The 27,342-nt window shown below is 41.5% G+C and overlaps 1 protein-coding gene across 3 annotated transcripts in view; it reads left to right on the forward strand.

Annotated features, from left to right (window-relative positions):
• LOC130522480 (interleukin-1 receptor accessory protein-like 1) overlaps positions 1 to 27,342 on the forward strand; it is a 192,308-nt gene that overhangs the window by 45,031 nt on the left and 119,935 nt on the right. The gene's annotated exons all lie outside the window — the stretch shown is intronic.

Genomic DNA, 27,342 nt, shown 5'->3' on the forward strand with positions numbered 1-27,342 from the left:
GTTATATGTCCATTAAATTCAGTGTTCTAAATTCATATCATAAAAGAAAATAATGTCATATTCATCATTCATCCTTATTGTGGAACAGGGCCACAACAACAATCTTAAGTTGTAAGCACTGGGTTTCTAATTGGGCCTGCTAAAATTTCTGAAAGAGATGGAGATTAAAATCACTAAGGGTGCTCATGCAAAATCTGGGTGTAGACCGAGGGAGAAAACTCTGGCCCACCAGAAAACATTGGTCTCCATTAACTTACCTTGCAGGTGAACCCTGACACAGTTCAATTACAGCATGACCAATGACGACAACGCTGCCCCAAAACAAGCACGCACTTGCTCCCTGTGGTTTGGTTGGCTTTCAAAAGTGCTCAGGTGTACTAAACAAAATAAAGGCGAGAGAGGCTGATTTCGTTCCTGGCCAGCTAGATATTTCTTTTATTTTTTTAATCAATAAAAGGTGAAAATGAGCAGTTGAAAGAGATTCAAAGGCCCCAGGTCGTCCGATACTGTAATGCACCTTTTGCAGTGGGGGTTCTGTTGGCTTTTTCTGCTTTGGTCAAAGCTCACTGTGGGTTAAATCCCCAGTCATGTAGTGATGCATAACATCTCAATCCCTCTTGAGCGTATACTCGCACCCCCACTACACTTACTTCCTCGTCACATTGCCCTCTCGACTATCTGCGTGGGTATCTTGGGCTCAATCTTATGCACCGCCTGCACCGCTCTGTGTGCAGCAGCACAGCGGTGAATTCTCTGCCACCAGGAAAAGGGATAAAACAATGGGGTCAGTGAGACAGAGCAGGTCTAATGGATTCGCCACCACCTCTTCCCCACCTTTGCTTTTCATGCGAAAAAGCATTAATCGAATCCTGATAGTGTTAGCCATGCATGACGCCCATTCATGCAAATGGACTTGAAGAAAGAGACTCGCACACCTGCAGAGTTAGCACAAAACATTTTGTGAGGGATGCACTAAACTGACTTTTTTTTTTTTTTTTTTTGAAAAATGGTGCAAATGTGTGAATGTTTCAGCCTGACATTTTGGGCTTCTTCGTAATAGGGTCATTCTTTACTGCTTCAACTTATCTAAAAAATAGCAATAAGAACTGTTTGCTTGACTCAATAAAGAAGAACTCCCATCTCTGTTGTCTGAGCCTGATCACTGGAATCGGCTGAGTCTGGATGCTGTTGGAATACCGGGCTAAAAAGATTTACCCACGCAAAATGGCTTACTGTACATGCTTGCCGTCGTTTCCCTTTAAGCTTCATTGGGGTGTGCAGTCCTGGCAGCTGGAGTTTCCTTTTTCCCAGCTTCTCATTTCTGTTCTCAATTTTTGAATGTAGCCACGACCTTCTGTTTAGAACGCAGATATTGTTGGACATTTAAAGATAACACGGCTCAGTGTTTTCCAGCTCATTGAAGCCTCTACGACCAAAGTGCCTGCTTTGTTTTCAACGCATTAAGATTTCATAAACTCCTCAATTGCTTCTTCTTGTATCCAGCTTTAGTAATGGAAAAGTCTGCTGTGAATTTTAACAAAAACAAGTGCAAGGCATCCTTGTCTACTGTGTATATATAAATATTCCCATATTGGCTTGCTTCCTTGAAGTTTGAATAGATTGATTCTCCATCCCCTGAGTTTATATTTCTACGCATTATTGAATTTATAATATAACTATAATGCTGTATAATATTCAGTGACTGAAGCACTGAGGCTAGCGCTGTAATTGACCAGTTGCCACCTATATCAAAAACTGATTTGCTGAATATTACATTTAGTGGAGTTAAACAGCAAGACGCGCTTGACTGCGCTTCTTCAGCACAGCATTCTGGGTAATTCAGTTAGATACAGATGCTGGGTGGCCTCGGTTCCTTGCTAACTGTGCCACACAAAATTCAATATATACTGCAGGTGGAGATTCAAAGCTCTTCAGTTTGGAAGCATCTGTACCAATATAACCAGCCCATTTAGCTTCTCTGCCCTACTAAAACTGATCACTTTCCACTCAGTTGCACTATCACCAATCCATTTGTCCTTTTATTTCCACTTTTAACGGTCAAATTCAACCTCTCCTTTCTGTAATTGTCCATTTATCTTCTGATCTACCATAACAAGCATATTTTAGCTTGTTGGATAATAAAGTACATACCTGTAATAGCAATTTTAACTTTTGGAATTTTGTCAAACAGCCATCTGTGAGATGCTTTTAATATGATCCCCATTCTGGGATGGACATTAAATTAGCAGTTTAATAACGTCTTTGCATACACAAACGAACCCTGAGGTCCAGTTAGGCTAACTATGACCTGCAGCACCGAAGGGTCTTTAGATGTCATATTCCACTTTCAATTTGATTTCAAAACCTGGCTGCAATTATGGTTTTGTAAGGCTTGAAAGTCTAACCTTGCTGACTCGTCTAGGACTCCTACTTTTCCCATTTAAAAAAAATAAATAATTTTTTTTAAAAAATAAATTAAAAAAAACAAAAAACAAAAACTGTCTTTCATTTTGGTTAATGGAACTGTGGAAGAGAAAAAGTATAGATGAGAACGTATGCAGAGATTGAGGCTCATTTGCATTACGTGTATTCATACATGTGGTGCATTCATACATGTATTCATAACTGATGTGACTCTAAGTTCTGAACTGTTTAAAGGCTCTGTAACAACAGCAACACAAGTCAAAGGATTTGAACAGGACTGGATGGAGAGGATTACGGCACTCTTTCCTGTTTTTTCCCTTTATTTATGCAATTAGCGCCCTCAGTGTTGAGCCCTTTGTGTGAAGTGTTAGCGCCCTTTGTGTGAAGTCATTTCTATACTGCTGATGCATCTATACAGTGCAATGCTGCATTCTTATCTCTATTCAGTCAGCCCCATATTCTTAGTGCCACGTATGAGCGAAGAAATGACTGAAGCTATTTGCAGACCGTTATTGTCTGAATTGTTTCAATTACCCACCTGCATTACCCTAATGTGCAACTGCATTTGAGCCGTCTTAATCTCAATAGAACATAATTCCAGAGGTGAAATGAGTCAACATTCTAACAACCAGTTGCCAAACCCAGATGTTAGAGGCCACTGTTGCTGAATAATGCAAACATGTTTATATAGAAAGTATTGATGTTACTACTTCCATAAGCTGTACGCGTCAGCATTGTAAATGCAGTTCCAATCTGTTTAATTTGTGTCAGGCATGCGTGCACTGACACTCGTCTGCCAGCATGTGGCAACTTGTCGGAACCGTTGAATTGCAACCCAGTTTCAGATGATCATTTCCTTTGCAACAACCCCATTTCTTCTGTGCATTAAAAGTCACAAGGGTGGAACAAATGACAGTTTCCACAATCATTCTGAAATAATGAGTCTCTCCTGCGAAGAAATGCAAATTTGCAAATGCTAGATTGGTCCTAAAACAGGACAGGAGGAAGGAGCAGAGAAAGGAATGTTATGTTTCCACCATTTTTGAAACGGGCTCAACACAATCCAGAGGAGTCTTACTCGGTTCCACAGAATGTGTTCCTTTCATAACAGAGGACTTATTTTGGTTTCAGGCGGTGGGTTAGAATGCAGAAAAACTGCACAATTTAGACTTAGTGCTAAAATGCAGCACCCTTGCATTATGCAACTTCCTGTTAGTTGCACTTTGATGTCATCAGTTTGTTATGTGGGGTATCTACTGGCAGAAAACTGGAATATTCTGCAAATTTAAATGGTACTAATGGGGTTTATGTTGCCCGGTACTCATTCTGTTATCGCTGTTTACCATGTCTTTTAGACCTGTTAGAACTGAAGCCCCAGCTTTAGACCAGGCATCCTTCTTTGCCAATTGCTCGGAGAATAACTACACCATAAAGCTAACTTTAGCATCTGTTATCTTGGGTCAACAGGTCAAAACGAACTGGTTCATTTCATTGTTTTTGATTTTAGTTGCTTCCCATATTGCTCTTTATCCCTTTTGCATTTTCACAGCAGACAGTGGTGCCTACTTCAGAAGGGGGGAAATGCCTTACTCAAAGCAGTTTCGGTAAAAAAAATTAGCTTGAACTTTATTTTTTTCAGAACCTTGAAGATTAAGAGAACCTTGAAACCGTCCACATAGAGGAATTTGAGATATTAACCATTTTTGGGCCACCTGCTGTGCCACTCCTTACCCTGCAAACTGCTGCCAGGGTCACATCTTCCTCCCCCTGGAGTGTAAAAAAAGAACGCAAATCAAGAAGAGGCCAGAACCTGATGACTTGGATGCTGAACGTCGCTGTGGCTCGGCCGGCCAGCCAGCCAGCACTTCATGCCTTCATTTCTTATTTATTACTGAGAATCCTGCTGCGTCACTGTGTGCATGCGTCGATGAGCGATGGCTCCATCGGAGCCAGAGCCGATGTTGGCTCTGTGTCAGGCAGCCCGGTTTCAACAAGGGCCTGGCCCATCCCCCAGAGATGCATGATGGGTGAAGGAGAGGTTTGATGGAAACCGTTGCAGCTCTGTGCTGGCGGCCCGCACATCATGGATTCCCAGTTGAGAAGAAACAAGCATATCTGCGATTTATTACACGGGAGGTTGGCTTTTTTGTTTCATGCTGATTAACCTTGGATGGCCTTCCACCGAGGTAACACAGCAGGTTTTCCTTCACCTTTAAGTAATGAAGACTCTTCTTCAGAAGGAAGGCCCCTGACAGGAAGCCCAGCATGTATTTGTGTAGTTAAAATGCACTAGACAAGGATGTAATCAGTCTAACAGTAATGGGCTGACCTTTTTATTTTTTCCTGTCTCGGCTGGGTGAAAACACAAACGCTGTAAGGAGTGAATGATATTCACAGGAAAATATGTCACTGGAATTTGTCCATCCAGAAACAAATCGATACAGGACACATTTTTAATGAAGAATAGTAAGATAGTTTGGGATGGTGGAATAGTGGGAGATTATTTTCTTCATTACAATTTATTTGGCAGCAGAGTCCTGTCCTTGGGAGTACAGTGATGTGTGCTAATGACATTATGGTATGGCATATTTAAGCAAAAGAAAAGTGAACAATGGGGAAAGCAGAATTTATTATGCAGGTGCAATGGGGGCTATGGATATGAATTGTCTCAGAGAAAAGAAACACTCATGTCTTCTTTGTCCTTTAGTCCTCTTTCACTTGGGGCATAGTTGATCCTGTTCACCAGTCCAGGCTTTGTTCCACTCATAATGCATGATATTGGATGTTATCTCACGCCAGGTGTGTGAGTGGCGCCTCTGGATGGCTCCAGCCAGCTTGGTAGGAGTCAAAATCCAGGATAGTGTGTGTGGGATGACCCAGGGATACTGACATGACCGTTCCAAGGCACTGAGCATTGCTGGGAGCTGGGAGGCGTGTGGTCTGTGGGACTGTTTTCTTCCTGCTCTGTTGGTAACGTGCTGAAAACCACTTCACTCTTTCAATCCCACTTCAAACCGTAACGGCCCTGATGTTGAAGCCACTCATGTGATTCTTTGTATCCCATGCCTACCCTAAATGAACAGCGTCGAGATCACAACAATAGCAGTTGCCAGTGTTGGATCAGTGTATCCTGATCTGAGTGATTTATGAACTGGATGGCTTGTTTCGGATCATGTGTAGTGACAAGATTCAACATCCCAGCTGCCAAAATGACACTGAAGGCTGTTTTGTACTTGTCTGTAAGTTATTTTTAATTTGCAGTCGCAGCCCCTCTCCCCCCCCCCCCCCCCCCTTTCCCTTCATCTGTTCTCAGTACTCAGAAACGTGTGAATTTTTTATAATGTTATGTAAGAAGCCCCAGCACCCCCAGAGACCCATGTCCTGGTTCTAGTGGTTTTCAAAACAAGCACACTAGAGGAAGCGGGCAGAAATGAGATAGAAGGGGCTGGTGGATGGATGGGTGGGTGGGTGGGTACGGGGGGGGGCATGAAGTTAAGAGAGGTTTCAGAGACGTGGGAGAGGAGAGAAGGAGAAATGAGGAAAAGCTGAGGATTAAATGGAAGCAAGGAGTGAACACACGTGGTGGAGGAGCCTGTGGGGGGAGATCTTCCTATTAAGAGGCACAGGGCTCCGTTCTCCCTCTGATCTTCGAGTAGTGTTGTGATGCCAAACAAGAATACTCTAGGGCGACAACCGCTGCCACCAGATTTTTTTCTCATCTTAAAAAGTCAAGGACTGTTATACAAATACTGCACACAGCTGCGCCGAGGAGAGCTCAGAGAGGGCGGCAGGAGCAGATAAGCCTGCTCCACTGTAAGAATGCTATCTCCACAACGTGACAGGAAGCACAAGGTGCTAGCAAACTTTCCAACTGGCACAAAGCTTTCGCAGGTCAACATAGTCATACATGCAAGTGTCATGTTCAGTCTTTTTCCACACTTCTTCCAGCAACTGGTGAAACTGAGTTATTTTTTGCTGCCCTGACAATGATACAATGGGAAAGAAGTAGGCTCTTTGATGGCTGCCATAGCATACACTGGTGATGAAATAATGAGTCAATGTAACAAATGAATGGAAAAGTAAATGGGAATAATCAGGAAATGGGAGAAACCATCTGCTGTTGCTACCAGTAGATATCTGCGTGTTTCTGAACACACTACTAGCTTCAAAGGCTAATTTTTAGAATGTGACTTATAGTTTTAAGCTGGTGAAAACAAGTAATAACAAATTCTTTATTTCTTTGAAATATTTCAAATGTTTAACCACTTTTCTCATTGATTTAGAAAAAGAAAATAGTCAGGAACCACATCAGACTATCAGATCATTTTTTTGCATATGAAATGACAAAACCAAACATGATCTATGAGCGCGGTGGAGGAAAGGCCGCACACAAGTAGCAGTCAACATATAATATGATCCACATAAAATCTGTTCATAAAAACTATAATAGATGTCAAAGTGATTTAAATGCAGAATATTTCCAGCGACATGTCGTCAGGCAGGCTGTTCCAAAACTCTGTTTTCAGGAGGAGGCTGCTTAATTCACATCTCACACTGCTAAACATGCCTCATGGGAGGCTTAAACATTTCTGCCTGCTGTCAGTTTTAGATTCTGCATCTATAGGGGAGGTTGAGATTCTTGTATGAAAGATGTTCTCGTGCCCCGACTCCCCTTCCCGAATAACGGTTAATGCTTTTATTGTTGTTGCTTGTCTCTCCCCGTAGTCCCTGAACAAAAGCATCCTTTAGTCCTGTGGAATGGGCTGTACTAAAAACGTCTGTGCTGCCCGGCTCCAGGAAACGGAGCTGTCTCTTTGTTGCAACTGTAAGCCATTTTTAAAGATTTATATCATCAGAAGGAAGGGATGGACTTTAGTCTAAATGCTGGAGAGAAAGGGGCCAGAGTGGGTTTAAAAGGTGCAGACACACACACACACATCAGAAAGAGGATGAAAATAGATCAGTTCAGAATGGTTACACACCTTCAATTTACATCCACCTTACAATTTACGTCTCCAGATATCAAAAACACACCAAAGCATGTTTGAAATTCTCTTTTGATCCAAGTCAAGACACATCTGAAATGAGACAGTGTACACATCTGCATTATTTACTCAGTTATTTATGTATTTGCGTCCCTGTTTAAAAAAAGAAGCATCCGGAGCAGCCAGCAGAATAGAACTGGGCTGTCCAACGCTGAAAGAGGCGTCCCTGCTACACTAAAATAAGCATTTTTTTTCTTTTTTTTTTTTTAATAAAGTGGATTTGACTGATGCATTCTACATTAGCTTGATTTTTTTGTTTTTACTCCCCATTCTTCCTGTGATCCATCCAGCCATCAGTGTGCATACAGTCTGAGCAGATATTACATCCAGTCTGTGGACGGCTATCAAGAAATGTCTGTCCTCCTTTGAATGCAGCCTCCATCTTTACAGAAAGATTGAGCACTTTTGGCTGCATTACCTAAAATTTGGGTGAACTCTGAGGTTTGAGAAGTCATCAGACGAGGTATTGCATTTAGTTTCAGTTTGTAAAGCTCCCGTCTTTTTCTCGTAGGCTGTAAAACTCAGAAATATTTTGAGGTGGTCCCCGTAATGATCCTTACATGATTGTACTATTGGAGCTAATGAAGCAGGCCCGGTCAACTACCCAGCAGGGCACATTTCTTCACTTGCCTGTTGTTGAAGTCATTTATTTGTTTATTTTCATTAACAGAAGCATTGGATCTTTTCATTTTTCCGCACCAAATCCTGCAAATACGTTAATGAACATGCCAGCCAAAATGAAGATGAAGGCGCCAGTTAGTGCCTCGAACACTCCGCAAGACAGATTAATTCTGATGGAAAAAAGGAAAAAATAGAGAAGTCATTACCACTGGCTCAGCTTGTCAATGTGTTGATCTGAAAAGCAGTTTACAAGGTTCATAGGAGAAGAAATTGAAATGTACTGAAGCAACTCATTTCACTTATCACATCTAAACAGGGCTGACTATTTTTTCAAATGGAAAAGATGTTTTTTTCTAAATTAAAAAATCAATAGATCTGGCTGGCTGAATCTCCTTTCAGAAACTAACATTAGTCAGGAAACGTTTCCTGCCTTGCATGACACTATTTTAGCTGCATTTTAGAGTTTAGTACGTGAATCAACTCACAATCTGCAGTTTTTCTGTTTTTATCATTAATTTTTTAATTAAGAATTATCTGTGACTTAATCATCTCATCTATTTAACTGCTTTTACCCTTTCAGAGTCACAGGTAGGGTGAGACGCACTATGTGAGCAGTTCAGAACCTGAAGGTATTCTGAAGCCTTCCCCTACTACCAGAACCCCCTCAAGGTTTTGGCTGTGCCAGGACTTCGAACCAGCAACCCTCTGCTTCTCTGTGATTCTGTAGGAAAGGGTATTTTACCTGTGTGTGGGGGGGGGGGGGGTGTTCAGACAATGCTTTCAGAGCAGGCGCTTTGTCAGGCAAAAGTCAATTTGGGTATTTTTTTATTCAAAATGCAAAATGAAATGCATGAGAACAAAACAAATGAATTTTACTTCAGTGTTTCTCATGCTAAAACACTGTTGCGTGCTAATATCAGCAGGAAGAAATCATGCTGGAAGCATTGCAAAACAACTGTTTTTGTGTTTTACATCCGAGCTCTGCAAATAGGGACTTTTTGTTATCCTGAAACTGTAATTAAAATGTTTAGTCAATAGGATTACTTTCTTCCCCAAAATTTCAATAAATAAAAGCCTGTCACTATTCTGTCATCACTTCTATTTTTGAGTTCTTGAAATAAATATATATATATATTTACTCTATTCATCTTAATAGTCCGTTTTTATTACATATCGTGGCGATTCTGGACGAACACAAAGGGCAGGATGGAATGTTTGGGGTGGATCATTGACTTGGCCCATTATTTGCTTTTAATTTAGCATTTTTGCCTCAAATTAGAGTTTGCAAGTGTTATTGTCGGTGCAGAGACGCTGCCCTGAGCAAATAATTCAGAACTTCAATTGGACTCAGAAATGCCCTTTCATCTACTCGCCTTTCATTTTTGTCCTTTGTTTCGTTGGCCATCTTCGTGTGAAGAAAAAGATGATAGTTTGATTTTTTTTTTTTTTTTTTTTTCTTAATGTTTTTCATCAGCCTTCCTTTAGTTTTGTGTCGTTGCCAAATAGCAACCAGGGACATTTCTGTTTGCTTCCCCATCTGCAGCTGAAGCCTGTACTGGTAATTATGACAGAAGGTCCTGATACAGAAGGCAGCGGTGGGTACTCGTCATGCCTGTATCAATGGGTAAATTGTCTGTTTTCTTTAATTTCCTGCATAATATTAACAAGATACATGAGGCAGAAATTACTTTTCTGCTACAGTGACAAATGGCAACATTTATCTTGCGATCTATTCTTCTTGATGGTTTCCTAAATAGTCTCGAGCAGATAAAATGGGGGGGGGGGGGGGGGCGGGGGGGGGGGCATTTGGAAAAGGCCGCCGTCGGTCTCATCTGAATATTTTCAGCTTTCAAAAGAACAGCAGCAAATGCAGGATCCGTTGTTGCAGCTTTTTGTGTTTTTCTGCTAGACATTTAGCCTTTTTTAGATTTAGCACATTACAGAGTACAACATCTTAAATGGACCAACTTCTGTAATTCTGAAGAATGTTAATGACTAGTTGACAACAAGCTCACAAATATGTTCATGGTGCCGCTTGACCAGTGCGTCATTCCTTGACAACTTCAGGTGAGGACGAGTTTGCCTCCGCAGCCTCTGATACCTGCTGCGTTCACAGAATTCCACTGTACTTTGCAGACAAAGACATTTGTATGCGTTTCACAAGTGGGGAAACTTTTGTGTGGCGTCAGCTCAAATGGTTGTGTAGTTTCTCCTCATTGGCGAAGTATTTTCACAAGTTCTAACACAGCTTTCATATGACCTGACTGCTGTCATCTTCTTCTATTCTGGTTTTATAGGCAAAAATGTGCTGAAAATCCAGATTTTTAGTTTGGAAGTGCAGACTTTAAAGCGTTACTATAACTGTAGCATAACTGTCATATCCTAGATAACTAGTGATGTTGCTGTTGGAGGCTCTGTAGGCTGGATAAGATCACTCGGCGAGAGATTGACTTTGTTATGCTCTCGTTAACAGAGGTTACAAATCCTGACTTAATGTGACTTGACCTATGAACCTTTGACCTCAATCAGTACATGTCCCATCTTGCTCTAGAGACTTCTTTTCTTTCTATGGGGTTCAAGCCTGTGCACAAAAGGCTCTTTACCATATGACGATTTCACCATTGCTTGCAATGAGCCGCCGGGACGTACACATTTATATTAGCACAAATCATTTCTGCAGACGAACGAGCACGGCAAGATCGGATGGTATGTGTTGGCCAAAAATAGCCCGCTAATGATGCAGTTTTTCTTAATAGTGCGGATGGAGACCGATCTGTGATTGGTGGATTGAATCCCAGCTCAGACTACCCTCCCAAGCTTCCTTTTCCATGATCCCCACCCATACTGCTGGGGGATGTGAGGAAAAACCGCAAAGGAGAAGCAAGAACCATTGCCGTGTTACATCACCACAACCCCTGGCGTTCTGTGCACCCTGATCAAAATTCATGTATTCAGGCCCGCCTCCCACTCTGACGCATCACAGGTTGGAGAGTGTCGCTCTAATAGCGAGCACCCTGCAGATCGAGCTCGCAATTCGGACTCTGGGAGAGGTGATGGGGCTAATCGTTAGGGCCCGGTTTAGTCACGGTTCTGGTAATCTTGGCTGACCTCGATCGGCGCCTGGTTGGGGAGATTTACGCAGTGCTGCATTAATATGCACACAATGGGCTCTTACTGAGTTTTTCTTTCTAACTCTCACTCCCTCTCAAACACACACCGAGTGCATCTGTGTTTTCTACTTTGGGACATTCCAGGCACCCATCACATCCATTAGGTGCACCTCCCTTCCCATCCTGTATCATCATAAACCCAGACTGGAGGATTTGTGACACCATTCAAATTGAATTGAAGAGATTTTAAAGGTGTTTTTCTGATACTTTGCTTCATTAGATTATATGCTTAATTCCCGATGAGGATGAGGCAATATGAAAAATGCCAGAAGTCCATTGAATTCCAAACTTATATTATTTTGTCTGCGCGCCATGCCTTCACCTCTTTTTCTACGTGGGTCAAAGGTCACAGTTGGCGACTAGCATCAACCTAGAGTGCAGCTCAAGGACAGTTTTTAGAATTTAGGATTTCACCCTGTTATGGATGAGATAGTTGAAGCCTTTCCATTAAAAGCCCAACATTGGATTCCATATCATAATTTCTCTGCACAGGGACAAGAGCAAAGACACTTTCAGATGTGATTGACATCTGCAGAGCATGTGGCTGATACCCAGTCGGGATTTAATGTTTTACCTAAATACATGAACAAATCTGCTGTATATTACAACAGTGTTTCCAGATGCTGTGTGGATCATTTTTTAACGAAGAATGACACTCCACTTCAGCGCGACGTTATGTAATAACCATCCACTGCCAAAACTCCGAATGCTAAACCGATGCTCTGTCAGTGTAATAATGGCTCTTTTTTTCTCTCACATCAGGCCTCTTTGGCCTTTTAATGTCAAGAAAAACCTAATTGAATTTTAAAGTGACATCAGCTTTGCCTCAGCGGGGGAAATGAGTTTTATCAGTCTGGGCTCACACTGTGCTTTTTTTCATGTTTTCTTTCTTTGTCTGAAGTCCATCCAAGGACACCGCCTCCTTGATTTTGGTTGATAACTGGAGGTGGTGGTGGATGAATGTAACAGGATCAGATTAAAAGTAAGAATTATCAAAAACGGAATAAATGCATCACAGATGGATTCCAGGTGGCATTTCTTCCTCCTGATGGAGGGCTGCCCTGGTTTGATTGATGTACTTGAGCAGCAGCATTTGATCAATACCAGGAGCTGATGCTCTCCACCCAGTGCACCACTCTAGTGTTCTTTTTCTTCTTTGCTCCCACCTCCAGCCTCCTCCGGTGATATTGGCTGAAAAATAGCTTTTTGAGGGAGTAAGTTTCACTCTTTGCCTGCTTGCAATGCATTTCGAGACTTTTCATTCATCAAGGTCAGAGGATATTTCTTTAGTAATCGGATATCAAATTTTTCAGCCCTATTGTCTTTTTAACTAAGTTTAGAAAATAAACCCTGTGCAGATCTCCAACAAGAATGAAACTCATGAGTTGATCTCACAAGTTGATATCATTTCAAATTCCACAGCCAAAAGCTGTTATCAAGTCAGCTCGAGCTGTTTCCAATAAATAGCATCAGCTCACTCGGGTGAAAGCAGCAGCCAAGTGCAAGATTTCTGCCCAGTTTGTCCCCAGAGATGTAATGAAAAGCAGAATTAGGAAATTAAATGTGGATTGACAAGAACGCTGCGCGAGGTAAGGGCAGACTTCTTTAAAGGGCAATTTGGAATTAAAGTCGAGTGAAATATAACATCTGCAGTGTGGAACCGAAAGGATGAATTTTGCTTCACAACCACATAGTTGTGGTTTCATGCTACATTATTGAGCTAATGCACGTGCAAAAAAGAGGAAGACTTGCTGCCTGCATTATTTGATAATCTTATGCAACATTCCCCCAAAACTCTTATGGAACAAGTGATATTTCTTTTATGGTCTCCCTTTTTAAGTTTTTGAAACTTTCGTTAAGTTTCCGTTACAATTGGGATGATCCTTTTTGGATCCTCTCGCCTGGAATAAAACCCACCTTTTTCTCAACCTTCAGTAACCTTGACAGGTTTTCCTCAGACAGTCATCTATCTAGCCAACCCCAGTTTGCTTAATGATGTGTATTTAAATGTGCACTCATAACAGGATCTCCAGTTTCATTTTTTTGGTTTTCCTCGCGCTTTTTTTGGTTTTCCTCGGACCATCAAAAGACTCTTCTAAGTTCCTCAAAGACATTCAGTCACTGTTCTACTCTAATGTCACACAAAACAGTCGTACACATTCCAAGCAATTGTCTTCCATGATAAGCCATCTCCACTGACCTCAGACCCCTCCATTTACAGGATTAGAGAAGATCTTTACAATAATTTCATGGATCTTTTCACAGCCAATAATGATATAATTCACTCCTACCTCTCTGATACTTTTTTCTTGACTGTTCTGAGTGTCAAACTGGAGATTGGTGTCACAAAGACTGTGTTGTTTGGATTTGGTTTGAGGTTCAAGATGACATAAAATGGATGTAACCCTTCCACTTTTGCCCTATTTTTGACTGTCTTTGTGAAAACACACTGTTCTGCCGTTAGTCCTCTGATTACTTCAGTCATAAATCTATCTCCTCAGACTCCTTTAAAAAAAAAAAACACCCTTGACCCCCAGACCATTGCAAATCACAGGCCCTTGTCCAATTTGCCATTTCTCTCCAAAGTTCAAGGGAAAGTTGTTGCTTCCTCCCTCCATCACAACATTCTGAAAAAGTACCAATCTGGCTTCCACTCCACCTACAGCACAGAAACTGCTCTGTTGAATTTCAAAAATGACTTGCTGATGACGGCTGTTTCCATGTTCAGCATCCCTCCTCATCCTCTTTGCAGCCTTTGATGCAGTTGACCAGCTCCTCCAGCATTTGCACAACCCTGTTGGCCTCAAAGGCACAGCGTTGAGCTGGCTCGAGTCCTCCCTTTCTAACTGGTCAGAACATGTTGTGATGGGAGGAGCAAGGTCTCACTCATGCTGTTGGCTGTGGCATTCCTCACTGGTCACTGTGGACCATCCTCTTCACTCTCTTTATGCTTGACCTCGGGAAAGTCATCAGTCACTTTAAGATGTTTTCCCACTGTTATGCAGACACTCGCTCAACACTGTCAGTAACCTCTTGTCATGCTCAATGCATGTTTGGAGGAGATAAGGGCGTAGATGATGCACAGCTTTCTCCAGCTGACCAATTCAAAAACTGAAGCCATCCTCATTGGGCTGTAAAGGGACTTTTGTGTGTGTCTGTGTGTGAGTGTTTGTCTGTCTGCACTTATACAATTAAAATGTGACCATCGTTGGTTGAATGTGTTTGTGATCCACTTAAGTGTATGCTCCATGGCTGGAGTTTTAACGTGATTAAATTTAAATCGGTGTTTAAAATGTATAGAAACATTTCATTTCACTCTGTTGCGCTTTCTTCATTTCAAGTCCTCTGACTTTTAGAACAGTTTAAATCCAAACCAACTCAATAATTTATTATCAGAAAGCTGGCAGCTTGACTGCTACAATAAATGACTTACTTAGCTTTTTAGATTAACAGTAAGAATAAGTTAATATTTGATTTGTAGGCCTGCTTTCCTTCACGCTCTGCTCCATAATTGAAGCCTTGATGTCAGGAGAATACCCTCTCAAAGGTAAAATTGTTTTTAAAAGCCTTGTGTGAGCCAGAGGAACTTTGGGAAGGACTGACTTGTCTGACAGTCTGCAGAATCAATGTTAATGCCCAGCACTCTCTGCACACTCTCCTGCTCTTTTTTTTCCTCCTAAAGATAGACTGCGTCCCCTGACTGTGCCTCTCATTTAAAAGCCCCAGTCTTGCCCTACAGAGGGGGGGAGAGAGCAGTTTTGTTTGCACTGCGAGCTTATTTGGGTAAGAGAACAAAACCAACATTCTATCCATCATTTGCCTGTGCTAAACCAGACAATGGGAGGACACAAACCTACATACACACAATCGCATAGCCTCCACCCTTTTATATGAAGACATTTGCTAACTATCCATCTGGTAAAACTGTATTTGTTAATTTATAGCTTTTAAAGGTAGCTTTGTGTTTGCTGCAATGTTAATGATGAAGATTTTTGAATAACAGAACACTTGGGTTTAATCGTATTCTATGCTATTAATGGCTTTGAAATTAAATCTGGTTAGACTGCACTTGTTGGCAGGCCCCCAAAATCACTTGGAACACCTAAAACATTATTAAATTAAGAGTGCGTGATGACCAGCATGGGCACTGGGTAGATTCACTGTGGCTGCCGATTTATTTGAATTTCACATCAGTTTTTTGATCCACTGATCTAATGAATAATAGAAAAACTGACCCTTATCCAATGTGTGGCAACAAAATGATTTATTTTACTTTTTTTTCAACATTTTGTTCTAATCAATGAAAAACTGAGTTAGATTCCATATAAAGGTATTGAGCAAAACTACCACCCATTGTGTAAAAGTGTGAAAGAAATGGGGCTTTTCTTGCCAAGTGTCCTCGGTTTTTATTGTCACAGGTAGAATACTGCCAGGTGGAATGAGCGCAGTGCTTCATATTATCGAATTTGTAATTGAATTGTAGCAAGAGGTAGGTTGGTAATCAGTGCACCAGGTAGTTTACGTTCCACCGTTTGACAGTAATGTCCTCTAATGGGAAACTGTGGCTCTACTCTTGTTCTAAGCTGCTGAGTTCTCCTGGATCCCCATGTGGGTGTGTTTGGATGTGTGTTTACTCCTCCAATAAAAAACAGATTTTAATCTTGTAAACACCTAATGCATACCTCACCCATACGGTGTTGTTTTTAAGGTCGTGTGGCTCATAACATGACTGAAATTGCCCATCAACATCGTGATGAGGTGAAACACGACAGCGAAAGGGAAGTATGAACATTTGGTTTTAGTTTTCATTTGGGGATGGGGAGAAGTGGGGGAAACAGGCATCTTCATTTGATTTTGTTTATTTGGAGTTCGGTGCTAGGTGTGTACTTGTTTCTCAGTGTGCTGTCTCCTTGAGACTGATCTGATGATCTGACAATCTTACTGCTGTATGCCGATCCCTGGTGAGGATAACCTGGGGGAGGGGGGAAGTGCCTCCAGTGGATGAACTGTGTGGATTGTTTAACGGAACACTCCTTGGCTAAATGCAGCAATCAAACGTGCAAATCTTTTGACACTCAGGAACAACCTGAATGCTAACATCTTTCTTCAGGAGACACATTTACGTAATGCAGACCGTAGAAAAACAGACATGGCATGGATTCGCCAAACTTTCCCTTCTCCTAATGTAAAAACAAGGGTCAAAGCCATACTAATCTGGAAAAATGTTATTTTACTTCAAAGTAATGACAGATTCAAACAGCCGCTATACTGTATGCTATTGTCAGCCGCACATTATTCAAAAAACAGATAATTCTGGGATCTGTCTATACTCCCAATTGGGATGACCAGAACTTTGAGAGCAGTTTTACAGCCGTGAGACAACTGTGTGATTGGACAGGTCTAGCCCAAGTTTGACTATGTCTATCCAAATGTCTTTGTACATTGATAAGTCAATATGGGTTTTTTACCCCCGGTGATTTTCACATCCTTCTGTAGGACGATGTACTCTATTTTTTTCTCCCATCCACACTGTACATTTTTACATACTATTTTTTGATAGACTAACTTTTCCCAATGATTTCCAACCGTGCTTACCCGTAATGGTGTTACATCATGCCACAGTAATCCTAGAACTTCACTAATAGGAAGCCAAAAGGATTCAGACATTGGAGATTAAATCCACTCTTGTTGGCAGATGAATAGAAGCTGTAAGAAGTACATCTCTGAATCGATCACTTTTTCTGTGAACCTAATAACAAACCTACCCTGTACACATTATGGGACACCCTGAGGCTTGCATAAGGGAGGAAATTAGCTTTGACCTCTCATGCAAATAAATTGTTGCAGAAAGAGTTGGAGGAGGCCATTACAGATCTAGATAACGCGCTCACATCTGCAAATACACTAAATGTATGTAAGAGCAGAATTAGACTTCAAACATGACCTGCTTACTTTTGAAGCTGAACAACTGCTATTTTGTTCTTGGACATTGGTACATGGACAAGGTAGCAAGGTTAAATGTCTCTTGGTTGATCAGCTGAAGGCAGCACGATAGTGTTTATAACAGATGAGTTGGGTTTGATTATCTTGGATCCAGAAGAAACAGTGCTTTTTAGATAATTTTTTTCTCACTGATAAAAACTAACTTCCTCTTTTGAAAATTTCGGCTTATTCTACAGTGCGGCTTATTTATGTTTTTTTTTCGTGGAGCACTATCACAACTATTGTGAATCAGTCATTTTTACTAACCCTCATCAACATGGAAAATACTAGAAGAAAAGCATATGATGCGACTCTTAAGTTAAAAGCGATCACTCTGGCGGTTGAAGAAGGAAATCGAGCTGGCGCGCGTAATCTTGGCATTACGGTAACCAATGGTGAGAAGGTGGAGACGCCCGCCTGAAGACCTGATCCAAAGCAAAAAGACGACAAAAGCTTTTAGACGTAAACATCAAAGGTGGCCCGAGCTTGAAAACATTCTGGAAGACTGGGTCAACACACAGAGAGCAGGCAGCCGCCGTGTTTCCGTTGTACAAATCAGACGGAAGGCAAAAGCAAAATTGGAAAATTGGATTTAAGGTCTCTGTATAAACATACAAGTGAAAAGAGTGGCTGTTGTTTCTTACCTGTGTTTGTCACTCATCAGTGACTCGTCTCTTACGGTAATAAAAACATCTACCGGACTGAATGTTTTCAATCTAATTTTTCATATCACTATGTGGGATACCTGCGGCTTATAATCCGGTGTGGCTTGTATAAGTACAAAATTGATTTTTTTTCTAAAATTAGATTATGCGGCTTTTAATCAGGTGCGCTCTGTAGTCCGTAATACCATTCTCTATGCTGTATGTGTCAGTCTATTACATAAATAAAAGCTACAGAAAACAGCATGGGGGGGGGGGGTGTTAGACTACATGTGTAAAGAGCCTGAACATTGCAATTTGCAATAAATAGTGAAAGTGAAACTAAGTTTAAGTGGATCAACTTATACGTGCTGTTGAAATGACACTCCTGCAGATGCCATTGAAGTGCAAGGGTAAAGAGGTAGAGAAATGGATTCTCCATATGTACTTTATTACTCCAAAGCCATTTTACAACCATGTAGGGATTTTTAAAGTCAACATTAAAGAAATTTATATGAAGTGACCTTGGTTTTAAGGGATTTGTTCAGTGTAATACATTTGCAGCTGCAATTTGGTTGTAGCTAAACATTTGGTTGAATTGTGCTGTTTCGCAGATAGAAATTATTCATTTAAATTTTAGTTTCAATATTTGTGAAACACTCTGTGAAAAGTTGCCCTTGAAGTACAACACCTTTGCTTGGGTGGTTTCGGAAGACATCACTGTCCTTGCTGATGTATAAAATTCAGAATTTTTCTGTCTGCACAACAATTCTTCAACCATCCAGACCACAGACTTGGTTTCTGGTAGTGGTGGTGAAAGGTGAAAAATCGCAAGGGGCAAATTAAAATGGTGTCGGTGGCAAAGAGGCTGATGTGGCGAGGCTCTCTAGCCATCTGGGCATGCTCTATTTTCACTGATGCTCATTTATGCGGGGGCACCGGAGCACTACTCCCAAATGGTGTGTCGGTGTCTGTAGTGGACCCACAAGGATCTGAGTCATTGGCTTAGCGCACCCACACCAACATGATACAGCACAGAAAAACAGGCTGGCAAGGCTGCCAGCAGAGACGGGCTGTACAGATCCCGCAGCCCGTCCTGCACACGCTCATCAGTAGATTTTACACTTGTGTGGGCGAATGGAGGTGCGTGTGAGGAGGAAAGGGAAAGCAAAAATGTCTCGACCACTTGTCCCGTGTGCAGTCGTGTCTGCATTGCAGCACTTGGGTATTATGTGCAGGAGTCTGTGTTTTGTTTTGGGGTTTTTTTATGTTCTGCGTCTTTACGCCTCCCAAGGCTGTTTGCAAGATGAAAAGATTAGTGATGCCACTGGGAAGGGAATGACGATTTTCTGATTATATATTTCTCTATCTGGAGGAGACGCCCAAGTCGTAACATGATCACTTTTACATTTGCTTCTTGTCAAATGCTATGGGTGTCAACATATGGATGTAAGTAAATTGTCATCTGATAGCCCAGGAGAACTAAAAAGCTGTTTGGGAGACATAATCCCTTATTGAAGATGATGCGAGGCTTCAGCACAGTTATATTCTTCCTGATTATATGGTGTTTACTATCCTGTAAGAATCATTTTCATAGAATCACAAGGAATTGAGTTTTTCAATCAATATTTGCTAAAAGTTTGTTTTGTGCTTCTTAAACACTCAAAAATTCAGTTATTTCTAAGCGTGCCACATGGGAACCCTTGTGAGAATTAGCCGCAGAGAAAGATTGACTTCCATTCCTAGGCTTCACTACTGACAGCATCATTTTGAGCATTATTTTGGGTCCCGCTGGAATCGGATCAGTCTTTGACTGGCTTTACCCAAGTGCTACCTGTAAACTATCTGAATTTATATGCAGCACAATGTGTGTTTCTCCCTGCCTTTGGACAATGGAAAAGCATTGTGGGTGTTAGTTGTTCCTACTGAGGCTGTCAAAAGGAACACATTACGTGGTGTACTATAATTAATTGGCCTAACTAATTTGATTAAAAATTCTAATGCAATCAATGCATGTGCAGCTCATGGATGATTGGTGGTCCAACACTTTCTGGAAGAACCAGCTCCATCAAGATAGACCGCTTTAAACAATATATAATCCCTCTCAATGGAATATTCAGTACAAAACATCAAATGACAGACAGAAAATAGTTTGAGCACATTTGCGGGAGGGACTTGGACTTGGCTTTTATCGTTGAAAGATCAAAGGTAAAAATCTTGCCAGAATCTGGAACATGACCAAATTTATTTATTTTGTTTCATTATTTTGCTATCGGCAAGGGGGACAAACGGCAGCCGTCGCGTAACGTCCCTGGTGGAGGTTCTGAATTAATTTTGATTAATCCACAACAGCCCTGCGATTAATGTGATTGATTCGACCAAATTTAGAAAACTTGAGTGAAATAAAAGGCGCAGCATTCTCTCTCCACCGGCCCGTCTGCTGGAGATACACTTGTGAGGGTTTATTTTGCCCTGCCACCTCCTCCCTATTCTTTCCCCCACAAGGGTCCATCTCTGCAGAGTCAGAGTCAACCTGGTTCCCTTTTCCTATCAACCACCACTGTGTGTTCACTGTTCCTGTCAGCCCTCAACCCTTGATTGGAGACAGCAGGCCTCAGTCTGTCTGAAGGCCATGTCCAATCAGATAGCAAAGAGGGACACCTGCAAGATTGTAAGGCTGTGTTTGTTTTTCCATTGAGGAAAGCATTTCTTTTTCTTCTTTCCTCTGATTCAACCCCCCCCCCCCAAGTATTTGCATATAAATGACAGCCTGCTCGCTGTCAACGAAGAGGTGTGGCTGGGGAGAGAGAGATGACAAATGAAGATGAAGTGTCATGGGCGTAAAGTGCAGCGGAGACAGGAAGAGATAGAGCTGTTTTATCTGTTTGTGGGGCAGCACACGGAGGGTGGGAGGTAAATGTCACCGCAATCATGACTTAAGCTCAGCAGCTGGCATCATTGTGCGTAAATATCAATCATTTCCTCAGCTTTAAACCTCCATTTTTGTTTGATCCCAAAGAGGGATAGAACTTTTCTTCAACTGGGAGTAGTTCAGATTTTAACCACAATCTAACAGTTTTAGAACAGCAATTTAATTTAAGTTTTCAAGGTTCTGGCACTATGAACAGACTAAACTGCTGACAATCATCATCAAAATTTAACCAAGAAAAGTGACAAACAAGATAACAATTTACATTCACATTAGGTTTCATGATTGAGCTAAAAGCATTTAGATTTGGTTATAATTTCCCTGTCAGCCTGTACTTTCAGAGTCTTCTTTTACTGGCTGCCACAGCTGTGGTAAAAATAATCTACAATGAATTAGCATTTAATGAAGTCACCATTATGCAGCAGTTTTCTTTTTTAGGATGAAAGTAACTGGTAATTTGTTTATCTTCTTTTGGAAATTTCGATGCATTAGAGGACAGGACTGTATCACAGAGTTTGACAGATCCTTTGTTCCAGCACAATGACACAGAAACTTATTTTAGCTGCTTCTATATGCAATGCACGTCGCCACAACACAGTTGGCTATGTCGCGATTTTCTGCTTTTTCCACCTTGTGGTATTTATTTATTTGGGTAGGTTTAAGGGATTATCCAGGGAGTTTTTCAGGGATGTACCCTTTCTGAGAGTCCAGCTTTGAATAAACCCATTAGCTATGGTATGATGTACTACCTGGCGTATTGTATCTACAGGAGAATCTTATTTTAAGGTAGTGTCTGACAAAGCTGTATTTCCTCGCTAGTCTTCAAATATTCTCAACATTCTGTGTACTGATGCCCATGGTCACGTTTATTTTCAGGAAACACTGTGAAAGCATGAAACATCATTAACTCAACAATGTTATCAGAACAATTCTTACCATGTACGCATTTGTAAAACCATCAGCCGTCTTCTCCATCTCACCGTATACAAACTCTGGTCCTCATGAGGAAGCTATTAGTCACAGAAACTTTGAGGAAAACATTTTTAAGAAGGTTTAGCAATGGAACTATTGATTACTGTCCCAATTTTCATAATAAACAAACATAAAAATTAAAAGCTTAATAGCGAAACCTAATGCTAGCAGAGACAGATTGCTGATGTTGACCTGGCTGCATAAACACCTATTATCAGCATCAGCTACATGTTGTCTAAGCACTCTTGACTTTTACATGGTTTTGCTAGTTGTTTCCCAAAAGGCACAAACTATTGTTAGAGTGCCCAGGCTTTCATGTTCCTCCCGAGGCCTCACATTATAACCGTGGGCGTGTCGTCTAATTACATATGCAGATTGCTTTATTGGCTGATGACTCATTTGCTTTTCAACCTGCTGGAGGTCCTTCAATCAGGCACCTATTCTCCTCCTGGTGGCTAACAGCCAGGAGGTTACCTTTCCCCGACAACGGGGGCTGGACTCGGCTGGACTTAATTGAGACCCGCTCTGCTGCGACAGTGTTTTCACAGGGTGGAAAATGGCAGGTCAAGTTTTCAAGACATTTTCTCTCCCACTTTTGCCGCGGTCTGCTGGCCAAAGTAGCTGTGAAGTTGATAAGTTCCTTTAGGAACCCTGGCACCAGGCCAGCCACGACACTGTGCGCCATAGGGGGCATGTAAACGTTGACATGACATCACTCACGGGTTGCATGTGCGTCAGGTGCTTGCTTGTTTATCTAATCAGACTCCCATACACACACAGGCACACACAGTTATTTAATTATACCGGCGATTTCGCCTGGAAATATGGTCGCGAAGCCTTGGCTGCAGCACTAATGGGGCAGCCCACACTCTTAGGGTGTCTCCGTGGTGACCGGAATCAATATGCATACAATTACCCCTCAGCAGACCTGTAAACCAATTTATGAGCTGATCACCTTCTCGGCAGGAAGAACGCTCATTCCAGGGAGTGTAAAATGTTGCAGGAACACGATGGCATAACGTTTGTTTCGCCTTCATCGTATCCTGAACCACAAATGAGTCTTCATCAAGTGATTGCTGTAAACTTTCATGCTAGGAGACAACTGTGCTAACCATTCCAGCAATGCACGCTCCATTATTTGCATGGCCGAGATTTCCAATACACAAAAAGGCTGTTTAAAAATGATCCTAAGCATCATTATACATAAAATAAAATAAAGTGCTTAATTTGGCAAGAGAAACATGGCTCGAGGCCCAGTCCCTCTGTTGACCTTCATTTTAAGAATCAAATTAAGAGACTGCAATTCACAAAGGCCAAATGAGTGTACGCGCCCATATTTGTTGAAATTATAATTAGCTTTAAGACTCCAAAGAGCTTCTTTGTTAAACTCTTCTCTTCAGAACTATGTCTGGTGATCTCTGCAAATTAATTTTAAAAATGAAAACGTCACTGTGCAGCCCCCTTTGGCACCAAAAGTTTTGCTCGGTTCAGTCTCACAGTTCTGGTTCGTTTGGAATATTAACGACTCGAGCTTGTAAATAAATTGGATGTCGGCCTTGACCACAATCGGGCCGAATGAGACAAACAAGGCAACCATAAAAACAAAGCATGCCTGACAAACGGCTCTTCCTTTGTTTAATGTCACGGTTAAAGCGGACGTGGGGCGACGCGTGAGGACGTTTATTACCCTGCGATTCAGAACAGGCATGCAGACATTTGTTTTATGGCTATTTGGCCAAAACAGGATAGCTGACAGTTTGCTGGTTATCATTCTTCCTAACAGGCTGAAAAAAACAGAGCGGTTTCAAAACAACGCCATTCACTTATGGCTCACGTGTACCAAAGCTAATGCCACATATGCTTGATGGTCCCGCTCTCCAAAGAGCTGCCGGAGTTGTTATTATCACTCGGCAGATTGGCTAATTCCCTCACCAATTGTGATCCAGCAGAATGGAAGTCTGGTGAGCAGGGAAATGTTAATCGAGTTCAATTAGGCTTTGTACCGTGTTTGTTTCCTGCCAGCGGATTATGCTAAATCCCCCACCCTCGCTTGCCGAAGTCAACGATAACCTTCTGTCAAAAGTTTGAAACTGGCAATTTGAGAATACACACAAGATTGCGGATATCGGTGATGGCGAGCTCCTCGTGGCTGTCTTACAGATAAATACAGCAGGCCCTTTGAAACATTTGAGCTTGAGTTCTGCCTGAAAGCAAAATTAATTTCAGATTTTTTGATACATTTCTTCCTTTTAGCTTCGCCGTTATTTTCAAAGCTCTGCGCAGTAATCGAATGCCTCCGGGTCCTTTTGAACACATCTTTTATCTGGCAGTCAGTCATTTTACCCACTCTCTTCCTGTTTTTTTTTTTCCATTTTCACATATTTTTCATGTCATATTTCATCATGTACATACTCATCAGAGCATTCACTTTGTCCAAATATTCCAAAGTCCCCAGCAATGCAGCCACATTTGCCCTCTCCTGGAGTGTGGCGCTCCCACATCCATTCTTGATGGAATTCTTTTATCTTTACAAGGAGGGATGTTCAGATGCACATAAATGGATGGCAGTTTGCCGCTTTGAAAGGCGGTGAGAGTTTGCCTGCCAAGCCCAGTCTAGTCCCAGGAGGATGCAGGGAGACATAAGAAATGGATCAATGATGAAACAATGTTTAAATTGAGATAGACATTCTGCGTGTGTCCATGTATACATGTCACCCTGATAATCCTAGTGCGGGGCTAGCCAACCAGTCTGAGGCTAAATGCCCTATTTTCCAACGTGCTACTGCAGAGAGCCACAACATACACCGACCGTCAACAAGGAATGTAATCAGTGGCCTTTTCAGTTGAAGATCACGGAACAGGGTCACAAAGCTTTTGTGCAGGTTTTCAGCCATTGTTGCATATCTGGCTGTTTGCTTATTCAGGACAGCGCCGGTTACTTGCCCGCTGGCTTTATAGCAGAGTGGGAAAATGCTTTAAATCCCTCTTCTGAATATGCGTCTTGAACAGCTTCAGTTTGTTGGCAAATGCAAACACACTTAGAAACGACTCTGGAGCCGCGAGGTTGGACAGGCCTGTCCTGGTGCCATAACTACAGTAACAGTCATCGCTCATGGTTCAACAGTCCTTTCTTGATGGTCCCGTGGGTTATTCCAAAAGAGTAAAGGTGTAGAAACAGAGAATCACATCCACACAGTTTAAGGGGATCTGTGAATTTTTTTTTGCCAAAAAACCTGTAAAACAAGAATATCTTTATATAAAGATACGTGCACCATCTTGAATATGCTATGTTAGATTTGCAGTTAGACGCTATATATGCTGAAACAAACCCTTTCTTTTTAAAATGTTGTTTGTACCCAAGTGAAACTTACTTTTGCCAAATGAAGTGTGTTCTCCGTTTGATCCTATGCTGGCAAACATGACCCCTTTTAAATAAAAAAGAAAATAGAAAAAGTAACCTTTTTTATTAGCCATGGATAGTAAAACACTTGACAGGCTCAATTGAGATCCACATTTACAAGTGGTACCATCCTGGCTATTTTGTCTTACCTTAAGCCTTAAGAAATTACCGCCCACAACCTAATTAGCAAATACTTGATAAGCGCGGGTAGACCCCACGTTGTCATGGCAACAGCACGTCTTAACCACAATGAAACGACTGTGATGCTGATCATCTCGCAGAGCACAGACTGCTTTTTCTTTCTTTTTTCAGCATTTGTGTTGGTTTCTATTTGCTCCGTCTTTGAACAAATTTTGTTTTTGTACTTTCTCCTGCAAGGCCCTGTATAATTGGAGGAGTCCAAAAGAGGCTCAGAAATTGATGTCTGAATGCTGCAGCCTTAATTTCCACATACTGCGTAAAGGTGGCGACTTGTGTTGCTAATTCAGGATCCAGAAGATGCAGCAAATTTGACATCATAGCCATAATTACACTAAGCTATCATGTGTAGCTCGTAAGTAAATTACAGGGCATATATTATCATTGCTAGACAACAATCATTGCCTGTTCCTGTATGATGTCGCATTGTTAATTTAATTAAAATTATGTGGATTCATGGCACCAAAGAGGTCAATGAAATATTGTTGGGTGAGCTACTGTTATAATGCTACCAGTCCTTTTGAAAGAGCAATACATACTTCTGCCTGCACGAATATAAACCATCCGGCGACTCTTACGTCCTATGGAAATTTTGAAGGCTACAGGCAGTCATAGTGAAGACAAAGGTGAGACCGACTGAAGCCATTTAAAACTCTGCCACCTTTTCCCATCCGCACCCACCGACAGCCATAACATACCCAAAGCATATTAAGTCTTTGTGAGCACTGTTTGCTCTGCTTGGATTCTTTTTTTTTGGGCCTGCCGTATTTTTGCTATTAAGATCCACCGCAGCTGTCGCGCAAGTATCTCAGTGTGGTATCATACCGCTATTTTATTTAATGCTCAAGTGATTTACTGTTTCACATTTTTATTTTTCCTCCAGTTCCTGAAGTGCTCCTAAGTGATGTAGATAGCATTCCAAGCAGAATCCTGACAGCTGCTAGCGATACGATAGCAGCAGTAAATCAGCACGGTTGAATGTCTTCCCCACCTCCTCCCCTCCACTTCCGGTTATCCCTCCCATGACTGCTTCACCGATCGTCGCCCGAGTTACTTCGTTGATAAATAAAACATTTTTTGGAAGCTAAATTAGCGAAGCCTGTTGAGTGTGCAGCAGCTGTGCTTGCCAGCTGTTTATAAAAGGCGGTATGCAGCACGGCGATACGGGAGAATAGACAATCCCAGAGAGGAAGGCGGAGAGATACAGACTGAGAAGATGAAGCAGGCGGTGGTTTTTACCGACCTAGTGAAGTTTATCTCTTAAAAGTTCTTAAAACGTTTTCAACTGAGACACTTTTATCTGATATATTATCAAAATATTGAATTTTCCAGCAGAAACGGAAACGCTGAGTGAAAAAGATGAGATAAGGAAATCAGTTTTTATGAGAAAATCATCTGACAGAGTGGCGGAACTAGAAATATAAACTTGGATGCAAAAGTTTTCTTTTCTGATTAGCCAACATAAAGATACATGTTGTTTACCAAAACATAAGAGATCCACATAGCTCGATACATTAACTGGGTAGATCACATAATTCGCCACTACAGTTGGGATTAGATTAAATGATCGACTTTAGGATCAGCTCATCAAAACCATCATCTTCTCATGCTTCTCATGGTTAACATCCCACACGGTGCTTGTAATGGCTGAAAGCCTTTTATAAAATGCAAGGGCTCGAAAGAAAAAAAAATAACAGGTAGCAGCTCCTAATTTTCCCATGTAAAATGCTGATGAATGTCATTGCTGCCATTTAAAAGGATATTGATGGAGGCTTGCTCACAATTTATGGCCTTTATCCACGATTTATGTTTGCGATGGAGGCATGAGTGAGACATAAACGCCAAGAAGTTTGAAGGTGAAGGCAGGGGCAGACGGAGAACAGCCATCAAGTGCAACAAATGATTTTTGATTTGACATTCAAAATTATACTTCGGCCCTGAATCCTCCTCAACAAATGTG

This window comes from Takifugu flavidus, chromosome 3 (assembly GCF_003711565.1).
Source record: "Takifugu flavidus isolate HTHZ2018 chromosome 3, ASM371156v2, whole genome shotgun sequence".
Taxonomy (NCBI): domain Eukaryota; kingdom Metazoa; phylum Chordata; class Actinopteri; order Tetraodontiformes; family Tetraodontidae; genus Takifugu; species Takifugu flavidus.